We start from the raw sequence: 18,662 nt of genomic DNA on the forward strand, positions 1-18,662 counted from the left end.
TTATATTTGTTGTGTGTGCATGCATCTTCAAAGGGCTTTACGTCCTTTTATAGTAAAAATAAGTCGGTGGCAATAGTGCCCTACCTCCCTACCCAGGCCTTGCGTGTGTTTTACCCAAGCCAAGTAAAACTTATGTACCATTCTACATTTGTACGTGGAAAGCATTCCAACCATGCACATATGTTACATTTTTTTTCCAAATTTAGACATGTGACATAAAAGTCATATAATAATCTATAAACTTTGTAAAATATCTAGATATTTTACTTTACGGGTTATTTTCTTTGAGATAGGTCTAATAAAAATTATACGGGTGAAGTTATTATTAAGTCGGATTCCGATTGGACTATTTTATTCTTATTCTAGGGTCTTACTTGTACTAGGTTACTATGTCTTTCGAATTTTATTAGGTCAATATCTCCCTCTAGGATGGATTCATTTCATTTGTGTACCTTTTTCGACTTTACTTAATAAAAATTCTTCCCCTTTTCAAATAAAGAATTTTCTCAAATCTATTAAATAATATAATTTTATTTGAGGTTTCACACTCTACCCCCCTTAAAATAAGTTTCGTCCTCGAAACTTGGATCATTACCTTATTGGAACAAATAAGGATATCAGATTCGCATTTCTTGTTCTGTTTCCCAAGTTGCTTCTGTGTCATCGGGATGTGACCACAAAACCTTTACTAGTGGAATAACTTTGTTTCGAAGAGCCTTTTCTTTGTGATCTGAAATTTGAATTAGTTTCTCTTCGTGGGTTAGGTCATCCCTAACTCGCACTGGAGGTAAGTTAATGACGTGACTCGGATCGGGGATATACTTTCTTAGGAGTGACACATGAAAAACGTCATGAATTCTAGAAAGTTCTATTAGAAGGGATAATCGATAGGCAACATTTTCAACTCGCTCCACTATCTCAAATGGTCCTATATATCTCCGACTAAATTTTGTATCCCAAATTTCATAACCTCCTTTATAGGTGTTTCCTTAAGGAAAACCGAATCTCCTACTTGAAATTCCACTTGTCGCCTTTTAGGGTCAGCATAACTGCTTTGACGACTTTGAGCAATTCCCATTTTCCCTTATATGATATTCACTTTATATGTGATTTCCTTAATCAGATATGGTCCAATGACCCTCGATTCATCAATATCACTCAAACATATTGGAGATCTACGGTTTCTCCCGTACAAAGCCTCAAAATGAGTCATTCCAATACTAGCATGATAACTATTATATGAAACTCGATCAAGGGCAAATGTTGTTCTCAAGACCCCTGGAATTTCAGAACACATACTCCTAACAAATATAGGTTACCTCTCCAAGTAATCTTGTTGCTTACATTCTAACAAATATGGGTTAAGTTTTTGTTCTAGAAAGAGCTTATTTGGTGGTATTCATGGGAACCATAAACATTGCCAAATATGTAAAAATAAGCAACCCATTTTTAGTAAGTATCTTTTGTGCAAACAAACGCTTTTCCAAGGAAATCAAAAACTTCCTTCTCAATTTAAATGAGCAAACCAGTTTTTTTTTTTCGGAAGTGTATAAGGTTTGTTGAAAGTTTGGAAAGCCATTTTCAAGAGTTAAAATATTTTCGAAATGTTTCTTTCAAAGACGAGTCTTCTTAAGTCATAGTGGACTACACTTTTTTTTTTTTTTTTTACTTAGACAATAGACCAAATTTAATGATCTCTTATAACACCATGACTCAAAAACAATTAGAAATTTGACTTAAGGGCTTCATCAACACTTAACTAATCAAATTGGGTCTGAACATCTCTGTTTGTCCATCGGTTTGTGGGTGAAAAACAGTGCTAAAGTTCAAATGAGTTCCTAGGGCATTTTGAAAACTTTTCCAAAATTTTGCTAAAAAGTTTGTGGCACGATCTGACACAATGGTTTTGGGAACTCTGTGTAATCCAGCAATTTCTTTTATATATTTCTTTGCCAACTGTTCCGAGTTCCACGTGGTTTTTATTGATAAAAAGCGTACCTTCTTGATTAGTCGGTCTAAATCACCCATATCACATTCATTCCTTTTGGTGTCAAAGGCAACATTGTCACAAAGTTCACTTTTATCGACTCCTATTTCTATGATGGAATGTCCAAAGGCTGTAAACTTTCTCCTGGCCTTTAAGGTTCATTTTCACATGCTAACTCGTTAGACATTTCGCAATGAATTCTAGCTTCTTGTACTTTCCTATGACCTCATCACATATGTTAAATGTTTGTATACATCTAACTCCCCCAAAAGTGTACTAATATAGGGTACATGTGTATTATTTTCTCCTTCTTTCAAAATTTCCACTACTAGGTACACGCATTGCTCTCACAATCATAATACCCGTCATCGTAATAAATCAAACCATGCAATTTTTCTATTCTCATATCTTTTTTTAAATCTTCAAAATATGCAATACTAGTTAACCAGATCTAATTTCTTTTATCGTCATTTTGAATCCCGAATTGTCCAACTATGGGTAGGCAAATAACAAAGCATTTACCACTAAGTGGCTCTACTACTACATATGTCTTACAAAGGGGATATTGAATTCCTAATATTACAATCTATGAGAAACTTCGACTATTTTACCTCATCGCATGCAAACCTCTATTTCTCTTTTATCTAGATGAAAATCCAATAGCATTTCCTAATTTGTCCAAGACACAACGTACTTCTGTGTAGAAGCCTCACTGTATAGCTTAGCTTTTATGCCTAGGAATAGGAGCACTGAATATTATGTTCAAACCAATTTCCTCTCCCTTTTCCTTTATACATTATCACTCTATATAAATTATTTTATTGACTGTATAAATAGAGTGTCTACTTATTTGCGGTTCCACCGACACTTATTGTTCACTGACGCAACAGTACCTACTGACGCTACAGTAGTACAGTACCCACCGAAACTTTTTTTAAAAATAATTTTTTTTTCTATAAAAACCACAAAAATTAACCATTTTATCCACTCACTTCATTTACTTCTTATCTATAATCTCATAAAAAAACATATTCTCTCTAAATTATGGATAAATCATCCGGTAATTCATCCAATAAATCACCCGATATCTCCTCCGATGAGGTTTATAATTCCGTTACAAAGTCTCTTAACGAAGTGAAGACACTCATTAGCTTGCTAATGATACTAATATGTGTATCAATAGCGGTATTTGCAATAATTATAGTTTATATTACGAAATAAATAATTATTGCTTGTAATCCTCTCTTGATATTATTAATCATGTTACTAATCTAGTGATTTGTATATTCTTAGAAGTTTTATTATCGTCTGAACAACTTGTTAAATAAACTACACTTGTTAATCATGTTTAAAAAGATAAAAATTGGGTACCTTTTTTTTTTTTTTTTTTTGCTTTTATTAGAAATCGAACCTCAGATTTCTTAAACGAAATGAGATTCTCGGACCACTTACGCTTCATTCCCAAGTTGACATCTCAACTACAAAATATTAAGATATTGTCTTATGCTAATACTGTTTCAACATCGATACTTTAAAACGGTAAATGACCATCTCAACTCAACTGGGCTCTTTCAACTTGAGCTTCATGAAATATTCAAATGTTCCCCAATTAAAACATTATAGCTCTAATCCTAAATATTCCATTAATTCACAATTCCTTAGTAACTCACATTAATAATGTTTATAACACCACAAGCCCCTCATACTTAATCGGGCCTACTATTCTATAATCCATGGAATAATGTAATCACTTGATATCATAATATTATTATCTTAATCGCAAATAACTTAATAAAATGTGCATTCACTAATGTAATACTTTCTTTGAAGCAAAACTTTATAATTCAAATTTCACCATCACCGGCATATTACCTAATTATTATCAACAACCAACAACTCCCAAATTTCAATCCCCAAAATCTCAGTCATTCTCAAAATACAAATTAAAACATGAAAATATTTTTATCCTTTTCTTTTACCTCTAAGTAATCCAATGTCAATCTCATTAGCATAATCCAAACGACTTAAGTACAACTCTATTAGCCATAAATCCCTTAATAATATCATAGAAGTCCTCAATACACAATATCTTAAAAACTCTAATAAGACTTTGTGGCGCTCACTAATGACCTCCAAAGACATTAATCCAACATTCTCCATAACTAAAATAATGATTCACTTAACATTTACAAACCCCTAAAACTTTATATCTTCAAACCTGCAAATACTTTTATTTCCTAACATCCTCAATATATAGGATTGAAACCATAATATTTCTGATCCAAACTTTAAAATTCTCCCTCCTTGTGTCTACCATATAAATGCTTCTAAAATTCGAACTCCATAAATGTACTTACATTGACTTCATCGTACTCGATTCCTTTTCTTGTTCTCTCTCTTTTCCTATCATATAAAAATCGCCTTATTCAATTCATTGCTATACTACTAACTCCCGCCTCCATTCCTCCACAAAGTTAAGCATAACCTTCTTCTTCCATAAAAAATACGACAAACTCTTTTCTTTTCCTTTACAAGTCAGGATTTCGAAAATCGTGACAGTCACTTAACTCAGTTTATCTATATCCTACATATATCACACCTTCTTAGTTAATATAAATTACCAAAAACCATCATCTTCTCGAACTCGCTCGGACATAATATTTCACCATTCCTTTATTGAAAAATATCGACATTTGCTACGTCGTTGTCGTTAAGTGAATCTAGTGCACTCTACTTTGGACTATATCCATCAATATTGGGCATTAAAAAAAATTATTATGCCTCTATAATATTGTACTTTTCATGGTTCGGGAGTCTAAATGACTAAAGTATAGTATCTCTATTTCGCTCTGCATTTATGGAATTAGATTATGTTTCTCACGCATCCTCTAATATCTCTAACCTTGTGACATGACAGTAAGATTGAGCCTAGTAGTTCTTTATTCTTTTTTTTTATGGAAGTTATGATCTTAAAAGTGTGCGCATATATAGAATGATATGTCCCCATGGATCGTATCAAATAGTGCATTGATGATAAATACTAAAAGGACACATAAACAATATCAGTAAGTCAAATAAGACAATCACGTAAGTTAACAAGCAACTAAACAAGATAAATCCTATAAGCTGCCCGTTAATCCTAGGACGTCTACCCATCTCTCTCTCAATTTTATGTTTTATTGACCAGATTTTTTTTCATTCTTTAGCCTAAGCTTTGATACCACTTTTGTAACGCCCCGTAAACAACAGGAGTACAAAATGGTATATTTTATTAATAGCAGGCGGAAATTACAGAGCGTTACCGCCGTATTTCCCCATACAGAGAAATACAAGGCTTACATTATTCTTTAGTACAACCAAATAACTAGTAACCAGTCTTATTGATAAGAATTATATTATTATGATACATTATTCTCATTCTATTTTCTTGCGTCAACCTCACTCATGCCCTTCCCTGTTTCGTGTACCTGAAAAAGGTTAATAAAATAAAGGGTCAACCAACCACAGGTTGAGTATATTTCCCATAAACTCCAACTCAAATTAATATAATTCGGGTCATTATTATTGAACAGGGCCACATTACGGAGCCGAGACTCCCTTAGGATATGCCCTCCTCCGTGTACACAGGATAACAATCTTTTCATCTTTTTCTCCTTTTCTCTTTCTTCTTTTTCTTTTTTTCATTTTCTTTCTTTTTATCCGGATATAACGGGGCGAAGCCAATTGCCGAGCCCACTTCAGAGCTCACATCCATGTACACGGGATAAAATAATAATGTGGTCCGGTCCCTTCCAATAATAATGTCCCGGATGATACATTGGCCAAATGTACATCTTAGCAATGGTATTCTAACGTTAACATTATCATGTGAGCATTATAACGTCAATTATTAACTCAAACAGTACCACAGTCATATCTCACGTAAACCACATTACGTAAAATATACAAGTATAACATAACTTTATCACATAAACAATAATTCACGTACATTATAATATCAGTTGAGTAATTATAACGATAATATACTTACTCATTATATTAACTTAATATACTTAACGATAATATACTTACTTATTAGGTCAATATCTCCCTCTAGGATGGATTCATTTCATTTGTGTACCTTTTTCGACTTTACTTAATAAAAATTCTTCTCCTTTTCAAATAAAGAATTTTCTCAAATCTATTAAATAATATAATTTTATTTGGGGTATCACATAAAGTCAGCGCCAAACAGTACCCATAAGGAGGCTGAGGACGAGCGTCCTGCCCTCAGGACAAGCGTCCCGCGCTGTTTTTCATACTTTTCATTCTTTTCTTTCCAAGATCATACCCTTGCACCCTTTTCTTATTCCTCCTTATCTTTTTCTGAAATTGTGCTCAATAAAAATGTAAGAAAACTCTCTCTCACTACTCTTATGCAAGAAATTGTAAATAAAAGTGCGGAAATGTACAATATTATACAAGGCAAAGGTTCGAGAAATATGTTACAAATGGTGGTTTGAGATAGGACTCCACCAAACTAGTTCAAATTGTAGAAATTCTTTGTCCATAGAGCTCAAGGCTCTTAGGAGGAGATCAAAGGCTTGTGAACAAGCTCCAAATAAGCATAAGTATGGTTTGCTTAACTTCAAGATGAAGCTTGGCCAAATAAATTTGTCATTCATTCTTGTTTTCTTCTTCTTCTTAGCACTTGAATATTTACGATGCTTCAAACCAACTAGCCCATGATTCTTGTCAACATAAGGCATGAAGTATGGTTCGCGGTTGTTCGGAGACTTCCACTTACCACCTTTTTTTCAATTTCGGTGATGATGATAGCATTTTTATTATTCAATCCTTCCAAAGTAGAAGGAGAATTGTCATGACCTTGATGATTGAGTTCTTTAGAAGTTAACATTGTGGGTGCCAAATTTCCACAAGTAGCTTCATGTGCAAGTTTCTTTTTGATCTTTTCCACCAAGTAAGTACCCTTTGTATGATGTCTTGACCTTTTGAAGGAGACCCACCATGTCGTCGTCAACAATCATAGGTTCCATAGTGGGTGTAAATTAGTCTTCATAGGCAATAGGGAAGGGAATTCTTCTTCTTCATGATAAGATATCTCAAATTTCTCAAGGATGGGCTCCTCAAGTAGAGCAGCCTCACAAACTTCCGCTTCCTTACCCCATGAGTTCTTGCAAAACACGATTTTATCATCATAGCTATCTTCATAAGAATCATAGATGGGGGCTCCATTAAATTCTTTTTCCAACATCTCAATGTTCACATCAAAAGACACACCCTCATACTCACAAAGGCGAAGAGTATTTGGCTTACTCAACCTCATGTCTTCTTCGTTGAATACAACGCTTTCATATACACAAGAGCTCAAAGTAATTGGCTCTTCCCACTTCTCTTCTTCCATATCAAAGGTTACTACTTCAAATTCATATTCATGATCAATTTTTAAAGAATGGCAATGAGTGGTTTCTTGGGATTCTTTCATTTGGGCAATTTGAATCTCCAATTCCTCACCTTGGATAACAATGCCTTGAAGAACATTGTCCCTCTTTTGGCTCTCCTATATCATTTGTTTGAAGAAGTTTTGTTGATCTCCCATCATTTGGAGAATCACATTTTTAATGGGTTCATTTTTTTTTTGTGGGTGGGTGTGAAAGTGGTTGTATTGTGGCAATTAAAATTCATTATAAAGTGGGTATTGAGTGGGTGGTTGTTGTGGATATTGGATGTGGTGATTTTAATTGTACGATTAGAGATGTTCGGAGTCGCCACCAAGCATTTTTGGGATGCTTGGAACCCGTTCGAATCCACTTTATACCTAGGTCAATCAAGGCAAAAAGCGGTGTTTGACATAGGTACTAAAGATAAGGACTCGTCGCCCTTTTAGCGTTCTATGCCTAAAATGACTCTCGTACGCCCTGGATAAGGCCATCCACTATCCAAAGGTTCTGAGTAAGGGGTGAGGGTACGTATTGGGAAGCCCTTTAATCGGACACCCAATCCCGCCCACGTTAGCGGCCTCTACTGATCGATCGTGGTTGTTTAAGTGCAAAAGTTGATAGAACGGTTAAAATGCATGAATGCGCATCCAAAAGTTTAACCTAACATGTGAGCTTTCTAAGTCGGTTTGTTAATCCAAATATTAAGAATAAGATGTCAAGTTGGATTTAGATTGATTTGCATGTGAAAACGGAAATTAAACATCCATTTACCAAATTCGGGTTATGATGCTTAACACGATCCATTATTGAAAAAGGGTGTCAAATGACAAACTCTAAAAACGCAAATTTGTCAATCTGATCCGTCTTGTATTCGGATTAACCGTAATCGGGATCGTCCTAGACAAGTGCTAAAAACGAGGCAGAACAGTGCCAGGCAGCCCTGTTAAGGCGCGAGCCTATTGGCGATGGAAGGGGCTCTGCCCTGGTTTTGAAATGTGAAAACAAGCGGTCCCTTAGGGCGCGAGCCATGAGCCGACCCAAGGGGGCGTCTCCTGGTTTTTGAAAAGGTTGTTTAAAACCGTATTTGCAAATATGATTTCCATGACTCGGAATAATTACTATTATGTTAGTAATATTCGTTGTCGGATTTGCATGTTTGAAAAGCATAATAAAATATATAAATAGAAAATGTTTGATTTGAACTAATTATGTTAAGTTCAATTATTTGTAGTTAGTCAAGTTTGTCATCGTACTCGGATTAAACCGACATGGTATAAAGAACCAAGGATGATTATGAATTATGACTAATATGTTTACAAATGTAAAGAAATGAGAAAATTGGTAAATAAAATAAAAGGGTGTTAAAATCCCATTAAACTGTAATTAACCAATAATATCATCGAGTCACGGAATAAACCGTCATGGTATAAAGAACCAAGGATGATATTTGTAATGGTCAAAATATGTTTATCATAAAAATGAATTAAAACATTTGAAACGGTAAAAACCGTAAAAGGAAAGAAGTAAGAATAAAAGAAAGTGTTGAAGGAAAGACGAACTCAAACACGAATGAGTCTGACCTGAGACCCACAAGAGGCGCGAGCTCCCTTGCATAGCAAGGAGCTTCTGTCTCAGGCCAAAACTCGGTTTTGGCTCGTCTAACCTATATTTGAATCGTGTTATGCATGGTTCATGCTTATAGACTCATAAAAACAGTAAAGACATGAAATAAAGTGAGTTGTTTACACCCTCAAACTTACGTGTATTGATGTTTGCGAAATAAACGACTTTAGAGACGGTTTTCTCGTTGTGACTAATCGCGATCAAAGAAGTTTAAAAGAGTGGCTTAAAAAAGGATTTGGTTTTGAAAATGAGTTGAAAATATGTTAATTAAAACATGTTGATTAATGAGTTGAGTTGGTCGAATGGGTCGGTCGAATGCACGGCGACGGTACCAAACAATATGTGTAAGGCTTGTGTTTACGATCGGTAGGTCGTAAACACGTGTTGATTTTGTGACTTAGGAAGTCGAGTATAGAAGTTTAAGGGAGATGTGAGGGGGCGGACTCTCGCGTCAAGATTATGGTGTGTGATGGTGGGTATTTATAGAGAAATGTGGGATGGTAGGTCGGTTGTGTTTGCTTAGAGGCTAAGCATACACCTGCTTTAGGCGCGGGGTACCCTGTGACTCAATGGGGTGTACTGTCCCTTTCACAAATTTGGATTTTGCATTTGTTCTAACCAATGTTTTGTTGGTTGTGATTTGTGGTCTTTGAGGTGTGCTTAGCCGTGTAAGCTTCCTCTTGGGTGATATTTGGGGTAGGTATTTTGTGTCTTTGACTCAGGTTTGACCCGTGTGAGTCGGGATTTGAATTTCGAGTCGGTTTTTGGCTCGGTGTCGGTTTAGACTCTAAATAGGGTCATTTTAATGGAAATGACATGATGAAGACATTCATGGCATTATTTTTGACATTCGATATTTGGGTTGACTCGGGTTGACTCAGGTTGACTCGAGTTGCGGGTTTCCGAGTCGGTTTTGGGTCCGAAAACGGTTTTAACTCTAAATAGAGTTATTTTAATGGAAATGACATGATAAAAACATTCATGGCATTATTTTTGGCATTCGAGATTTGGGTTGACTCGAGTTGCGGGTTTCTGAGTCGGTTTTGGGTACGAAGACGATTTTAACTCTAAATAGTGTTATTTTAATGCAAATGAAGTTAGAAAACTTTTCGAAATCATTTTTCATATCCGAGTAGTGCATTAAATCGTCTCATGTATAGCTAATCCACGCACGCATATCAAAAACACGTTATAGTCCGATCATCATCGGGTGGTTTTTGGAAGATGCCGATACTGGGTATCTACAGAGCCCCCACTTTGACTAAGGCTTGGACAGGGCGAAAGTCAAAGTATGATCTCCAGGTCAATCTAAGATTAAAACCTGAAGACCATTGCGACGTCGAGGCGACTCAAAAAGGTTTGAGCCAAGGACCTGCCGTCGGAAAGGGCGACGTCGAGGCGACTCGTGGATTCGAGTCAAGGACTTGCCGTCGGGAACATTTTAGAGTCTGTCGAATTCCGATTCGGGTCGTTTAAAGTCCATTAGACTACGTATAAAGGCTCGCCAGCCATAAGAAGGAATCATACCTGAGGCATCTTCGGGATACGTCCTTCAATCATTTGCGCGCAAATGCTCGCCAGCCGGTGTTCAAAGTGGTGCGTTTTGAGGCTCGCCAGCCATAGAAAGGAGTCATACCTGAGGCATCTTTGGGATATGTCCTTGAGTCGTATCTCGTGTGTGTGCAAAGGCTCACCAGCTGTGATAAGGAGTCGTACCCGAGGCACCTTCGGGATACGTCCTTGAGTTGTACCTTGTTTGCGGACAAAGGCTCGCCAGCTTGTGAAAAGGAGTCGTACCTGAGGCATCTTCGGGATACGTCCTTGAGTTGTATCTTGTTTGCGGATAAAGGCTCGCCAGCTTGTGAAAAGGAGTCGTACCCGAGGCATCTTCGGGATACGTCCTTGAGTTGTATCTTGTTTGCGGACAAAGGCTCGCCAGCCATGGTGGTCGAAAGATCGACTGTGGGAAATAGCATGTGTGACATCCATTTGAAAATCGGCCCTCGCTGGGGAGTTAGAAACTTCTCAGGACTCGCCGGGGATATGAGTTGCTGCTCGCTGGGAGGTAGCGTATGCCATGTAATCGACGGGGTTAAAGCCCTTGGACTTGATGGGTCGCCGTTTGTTGGGAAGAACCCAGTACTTAATTGGAGTGAGTTTGTCTTCTCAAAATTATCTGCATGGTTAGTGACCACACAAATCCGCAGTTGCGTAGACAAGTACGTTGAATGCAAGCATATAAGCACATAAGCATGTAAGCATGTGAGCATGTGAGCAGTTAGCATATAAGCAACTATCATGTAAGAATATAAGCATATGATCACATAAGCATGTAAGCAATTAGCACGTAATATCTCGCGTGAGAGGAGATATGAGTTTTGAATGTTGTGAAGCTTAAAGGCGAGTCTTGTTACTCGTAGATCCGTGATTTGATAGATTGGAGACACGTGACCGTTGGGACACTGACTCACACAGACGCATACTGACAGACTGACAAATGGGCAGTCGTGAACGTGATGCCAACTCAGTATTGACACGACACGAAGGGTGACTCTGACAGACTTTGCACATGTAAGTGCAACTCCTAGCCAAGAAATGGTGTCAATGCGCATCAGATCATCGGAGTAGAAGATCCACTCGGCTGGGGAATAAGAATTGATTATCTTCGCCAGACACCTTTGCCTCTGTTTGCTTGTTTGAGATCCCTCCTTGAGGCATGATGATTCGGAAAGCGGAACCAAGACCTTGTCATCGTCCAAACCGAGCCCTAGGCTATGGGCGGTTTTATTTTGGACTGTAGTTGAGACTCAAAAGATGTTTGAGGATAAAGGATGGGTGGCGTCTTGAAAGAGAACCCCCAGAGTGAGAAGGTGGGAACTTGAGAACAAGGAATGGGCGACGTCTTAAGGAAGAAGCCCCCAGTAAAGAGGTATAAGATTAATTTTTGCGGCTGGGTGGGCGGCTTTTGAAGATTGATGGTGATGGTTGAGATTGAAATGGGTGTGCGGTTGTGTCCTTGTTGGGGGACTGCCTACGTATTCGCGTGTGTGCGAAATCAAACTAGATCGTTGTTCTGAGCTGTGTGTGTGCAATGGGTTGCAAATTGAAGGTTTGAAAATTGAATGTGTGTGGGGGTGTGGTTGTGCCCTTGTAATAGGACTGCCTACGTATTCGCGTGTTTGCGAAATCAAACCAGATCGTAGTTCTGAATGTGTGCCTAAGCGAGATTTTAGGACCTTGAAGTGATTTTGAGGTGTATGGTTGTGTCCATGAAGGACTGCCTACGTATTCACGTGAAGTGAAATCAAACCAGATCGTAGTTCTGAATGTGTTTGTGTGCCTAAGAGAGATGTTAGGACCTTTAAGTGTGGAGGTCACGACGGTAAAAGCCGTTTGGTGACTCGAGAAATTGATTTGAGATAATTCCCCTCGATCATGAATCGAAGAGGTGTAATTTGTAAAAATGTTCCTTATCATGTGAGCACACTAAAAAGTGGACCCTAAGGGTAGATTGGGTATGTCCCGTTCTCGGTAGCAAAGAATCCGAAGACTCCGTATCTGGGTCAGGGTGAAAAAGGCTTCTACATTATGGAATGTGGAGCTTGGTAATAATGGTTTGTTTGACAAATAAAAATCTGGAGTTGAGCGTCACAACGGAAAATTCCGTTTGGTGACTCGAAGGTTGATTGGAGATAAATACCTCTTGATCATGAAGCGAAGAGGTGTAATTTGTGAAAATGTTCCTTATCATTTGAGCACACTAAAATGTGGACTCTAAGGGTAGATTAGGTATGTCTCGTTCTCGATAGCAAAGCATTCGAGGACTCCGTGGGGTTTGTGGTGAACAATGGCTTCAACATTAGGGAATGTGGAGCTTGGTAATAATGGGTTCGCTTAACAGATAAAAATCTGGAGCAAGAATTTTGTGGTGTTTAGGCTGGAGGGTAACGGCTTGTAGTGTGGTGCGGAATGGGGTCTCCGGCTTGATGTGGCCTGAGCACGAAATGGTTGGTAAATAACATGGGATCAGATTTCCATGTCTGGACCTTAAAGGTTAAGGTGTGATATTACGAGCTTGAGGGGGAATCCTCGAAGCCTAGATAGGTCTCCCCGCAATGATCTCTAGAAGGACTTAGGGGTGAAGCGGTTTGGGTTATGATCTTGAGGGGAGTCCCCGGGATCCTAGATAGGTTTCCCCCCTATGTGATCCTGTAGAAGGACTTAGGGGTGAAGGAGTTTTGGTTGAGGTTTTAGAGTTTGGTGTTTTGGACTTGTGGGTCAGGGATTTGATGTGTTGGACTCGTTGGTCCAGGCTTTGGACTTGTTGGTCCTGGTCTTGGTATTTTGGACTCACTTGTCCAGGATTTTGTGTGTTGGATGCTTTCTTTGGATTTTGGCCTTTTTGGGAAAAGGGTTTCAATCTTGTTTTGTTTTGATTTTGGCTTGAGTCTTAGCCTTGACGTTGGGTGAGTAGCCTTTGGCTTTGGTTTTTTTGCTTTGAGCGAATTGATTTCGGCTTCGGTTCTTGCTTTGGCCTTGAACTTTTGGCTTTGGGCGAATGGATATTGTCTTGGGCCTTTGATTTTGGCCTTTCGCTTTGACTTTGGGTGAATGGATATTGGCTTGGGCCTTTGATTTTGGCCTTTCGCTTTGGCTTTGGGTGAATGGTTATTGGCTTGGGCCTTGATTTTGGCCTTTCGCTTTGGCTTCGGGTGAATGGATATTGGCTTGGGCCTTTGATTTTGGCCTTTCGCTTTGGCTTCGGGTGAATGGTTATTGGCTTGGGCCTTGATTTTGGCCTTTCGCTTTGGCTTTGGGTGAATGGCTATTAGCTTGGGCCTTTGATTTTGGCCTTTCGCTTTGGCTTTGAGGGAATGGCTATTGGCTTAGGCCTTTGATTTTGGCCTTTCGCTTTGGCTTTGGTTTGGAGATTGGCCGAATGGCTTTCGACCTTTTGGTTTTGTTTTTTAATTTAGCTTTGGCTTGGATGCATTGGTTCTTTGCCGTCCTTCGTTCGAGGCAGGTAAAGGAGCGGATGGGGATGTACCCGTTGGTGAGAGGTTGAAATTTGGTGATGGGATGTTTTTGTGGGGAATGGGCTTGCCTTCCGTCATTGATCATGAACAGGGAGATGTTCTGGTTTGTTATCTGGGTTCGTCATAGGATCCCGTTGATAGAAGCTCGTTCTAAATTGGGTGCTAATGAAAGGTTTCTATTTCCAGACATGGAATATGTAAAGAGAATTGACACGGAGTTTCGGGTCCTTTGCTTACTCGGTACGGAACGTCACTCGAGTGTACTCACGTTGAATTGGAACATGTTGTTTTAATTTGTTTTAAATCAACTCTCAAATCAATTCTCGTTGTCAGCGGGAAATGGTAAAGAGGAGAATATATGATAGCTGGAAATTGTGCTTTTATTTAGATAAATAAGATGTTAGCACAAACTCGATGAATACATGTGAATTATGGGGACAGCCCCCAGTTTGTCACTTAGGAATAAAAGGACAGACACTAGGATAGATATGAGAAAGCCTAGGACTCGGACTCGGACTCAGACTCAATCGTAGATACGAACTCCTAATCATCATGTTTCCTCTTCGAAGGTCTCCTTTGCAGCATCCGGCCGGCAGAATGTCCGTCTTGAGCATTGACCCACTTGAGCACTTCACTCTCGTTGTTTGGGACGCCGGAAGGATAAGATCCTAGAAGGTTGTCCCGTTTTTGAGGAGTAAGGCATCCATGGGGACCACTCTTTTCCATTAAATGATTTAGAGTTGATAAAGACAACCTGCCACGATCGAGCATGTTTTGGATGATGTGTTTGAGCTTCCAGCACATCTCTATGTTGTGCCCATTACCCCTATAGAGTAGGCAATATTGGGAACCGTCCCAAAACCGGCCTCTTTTCTTGGGTGTAAGATCTGGAGTGGGGCCAATTGGTTGGATTAGTCCTTCAGAGACAAGCACTCTAAAAGCAATGGCATAAGGCATGCCCAAGTCTGAAAATTGTCTTTGCGGGTGTGTGGCTCTTTCTGGAGAAGGCTCCACATATTTTACTTCCGTAATGCGGAAGACTTGCTTTTTGAGAGGGGTCTCAGATGTTGAGCCTCCTTTAATGATCTCATCGATGCGAGAAATTTCTGTTGATAGGTCCTCGATGCTTTTGATGTTACAACCCTTCAAACGGGATGCATAATTTGGGTGAAGGCAGTCAATGACATGTTTAACTAAAGCCTCATCTCCTTGCTGATAGGATGGCGTTGAATCTACCTTTCTCCTTTTTACCAAATGATCGGCAGAATACTCATCTTCTCGATCACCCAAATCGACGAACTTCCTATAAGGCCGCCCAGTTTCTTTGTCTGGACTGGTTAAGAGTAAGGTGGAAAACCTGCCATCCTCAATTCCATCTTGTATGGCGTGCTTGATCTCGTAGCACATTTCAGTTTTATGCCCCTTGCCTCTGTGATATCGACAATAGGCGTAGCCATTCCAAAATTGGGTCATGTTTTCTAGTTCTGGATCCGGAGTGGGACCAATAGGTTGTAGTAATCCTTCTGAGGAAAGTATCCTCAGAGCGGTGCCATATGTTATTCCCAGATCTGTGAATACCCTTTGATGTTTTCCCCTGATTCCAACATTGGTGTTTTTTGGGATGTTTTTGTGAGTTTTGTTTTTGTCAATCCTAGGCGGAAGTAGGATTCGGTTGTTGTCAATGAGAAGTTTTGGGGACGTTTCTTAATATTTTGAAGGGTATTTTGGCGAGGCAATTTCATGTTCTTTGTTGGTGGGTTCATGGATGTGGGAACCATCGGATGACTCCTCATTTTCAGCATTTGTTTGTTGGGGAATCGGGTGTTGGTCTTCTCCTTGGTAGTCAGGTTCGTTTTCGGCATTACCAATCTTTTTCCCCAAATTAGCTACTTGAGTGTTCAAATCATCGATAGCCACTCGCAGCTTTGAGAATATGGTGTTGATGGAGACGGAGATCATGGGCACATCACTTTGTAGTCCATCTTCATTAATTGCACGAATTTTCTCATCGTCGGGAGGGATGGGATGAGAGCAATCCAAGGAAAGTTCCTGACTGTGCCCCATAAGGTTTTTTGGAGGGTTGTTTTTGTTGTTGGCAAATAGTCGGCTTTCAAGGAGCTTAACCCTTTGCTCGAAATCAGAAGAGAGAGAATTTCCGGTTATCATTTTTTCCTCAACTTGGGAGAGACGAGCGCTCAAGTTTTCCACGGTAGCTAGGAGTCGAAGGACCATGTTGTTGATTTCAGCGGGAGTCATGGTGGATGCAGATGGATCAGCTTCTTGAGTTCCTTGTCGACGATCGATGGCACCCAAGGGATTCCTATTTGACATAACGATGGGCGTTATAACTTATCTTGGTAAGGGATTGCACAAACAAAGGCAAGTGCGACACATATGTATAAAAGGCAGTTATGTCGTGAAGACGCGACAGTGTGACTAGGTTAGGAGTTCATTAAAGGTCGTGAATGACCTCTTGTGTTTGAACTCTTGATGCATGACGTTGAACTTAGACTCGAGTGTCAACTTTGGCATAGTGATGCCCAGACAGACGACGCTTGACTTAGTTTCGATGTGCGTTGATGGCGTGACGTCATTGGACGAGACATGTATACATGCTTGACCTTTGACCCGTAATGTAGGGGAAATGCGGGTTTAAAACCCGTCAGGTTTTGACTCTGCTAAGGCCATTGAGGATGTCGTTTACAATTAGGCGACATGACCTAGACCAGAAGGTAGGTGCTAATTTCGGCGGAGACTTGACGTTATCTAGACGACTTGACTTAAAATCGACTCGAGGCTGAATCGGAAAGGTGGACTAAAATTTTCGAAAATAGAAATTTTCAAAAAAAAAGATTCATTTGTTGTTTTATGGACGGTTTCCGAAGAGTAGGGATCTCCGAAAGTCGATCAGTTGAAGAGTTGTCTTAAGTTTATTTTCAAAAGACGGTTTGAGTTTGATTCGGCTCGAAAAACGATGTACTGTTTCCAGAGACGGTTATTGAAATTCCGAATCACAGATTTGAAAATCGAGAACTGAAGAATTTGGAATCGTCATCACAATGTCCATGAAAACGGTTAAATTTGTTTTCAAAGGATTTAAAATTGGGTTGAAAATTTGAAAACGGTTAGATTTGTTTTCAAACAATTTGGAATCGGATTGAAATTTGAAAACGGTTAAATTTGTTTTCAAAGATTTGATTTTGAATTTGAAATTACAAAACGGTTAGATTTGTTTTCAAACATTTGAAATTGAATTTGAAATTTGAAAACGGTTAGATTTCTTTTCAAATATTTGAATTTGGATTTTGAAAACGGTTAAAGTTGTTTTCAATATTTGATTTTGAAATGAAATTTGAAAACGGTTAGATTTGTTTTCAAAGATTTGATTTTGAATTGAAATTTGAAAACGGTTAGATTTGTTTTCAAATATTTAAAATTTGAAATCTGAAAACGGTTAAATTTGTTTTCAAAGATTTGAAGTTGGATTTGAAATTTGAAAACGGTTAAGTTTGTTTTCGAATGATTTGAAATTGGAAATTGTGAGGATTGAATTCGTCATTACGATGGGTTAGAAAACTGTTTTAACCTTTGAAAAACGGTACGCAAATCGAAAATTATGAGAATTGAAAACGTCATTACGACGGCTTAGAAAAGGCAAATTTGGTTTCGAAAGCGAGATTTGAAATTTGGAAAGTTGCATGGTTTCAAAAACGTATCTGTTTAAAAGTTGATTTTGAATTTTGAAAATTCGAGGGTAGAATTCGTCATTACGACGGCGTAAAAGGGTGATTTGAGAATGCAACGGTTGGCGAGAGACCGAGGTTTGAAATGGCCATTATGACGACATAAAAGGGTATTTTGAAACGGTTGTAAAAACCGGATTTTGAAATGGCCATTATAACGGCATAAAAAGGTGCATAAAAACGGTTGTAAAAACCGGGTTTGAAAATCGTCATTACGACGGCCTAGAAAGGCGTGTTGAAATGGTTATAAAAAACCGGATTTGAAAATTGTCATTATGACGGTCTAGGAAGGCGTGTTGAAATGGTTATAAAAAAACCGGGTTTGAAAATCGTCATTGTGACGGCCTAGGAAGGCGTGCAATGGTCGGCGAAAGACCGAGGTTTGAAACGGCCATTATAACGGCGCAAAAAGTGCTTTTGAAAGTTTGAAATGACACGGAAGGACTTATGATCAAGTAGCACATAAGCACTCACAGTTCATTATATTATGCATTATGCTGACATGGGTTTTGGCTTAAAAGGGTGGGTTACACACCAAGCAATCAAACCCCGATTTGCGAGAGGGATACCAATCCAAACAAAATGTGTAAGGAGGGTGCCCTAGCCTCGTGCTCGAAAGTGATGAAAGCTCTTTGACGAAACAGAAATGTATAACGTCAATGGTATGCTTGACTCAATCGGGATTCAAAACGCGGGGATGAGAAAAACTCACGCCGACGAGACGAGCCAGTTGGTCGATAAGGGTTAGGTTATGGGCCCGGACAGGGAATCCGACTTATGACCGTAATATCAATTAATGCACTTTTAACCACGACCTCGTTCGAGTTTCACC

Source organism: Silene latifolia, chromosome 1 (genome assembly GCF_048544455.1).
Source record: "Silene latifolia isolate original U9 population chromosome 1, ASM4854445v1, whole genome shotgun sequence".
NCBI lineage: Eukaryota > Viridiplantae > Streptophyta > Magnoliopsida > Caryophyllales > Caryophyllaceae > Silene > Silene latifolia.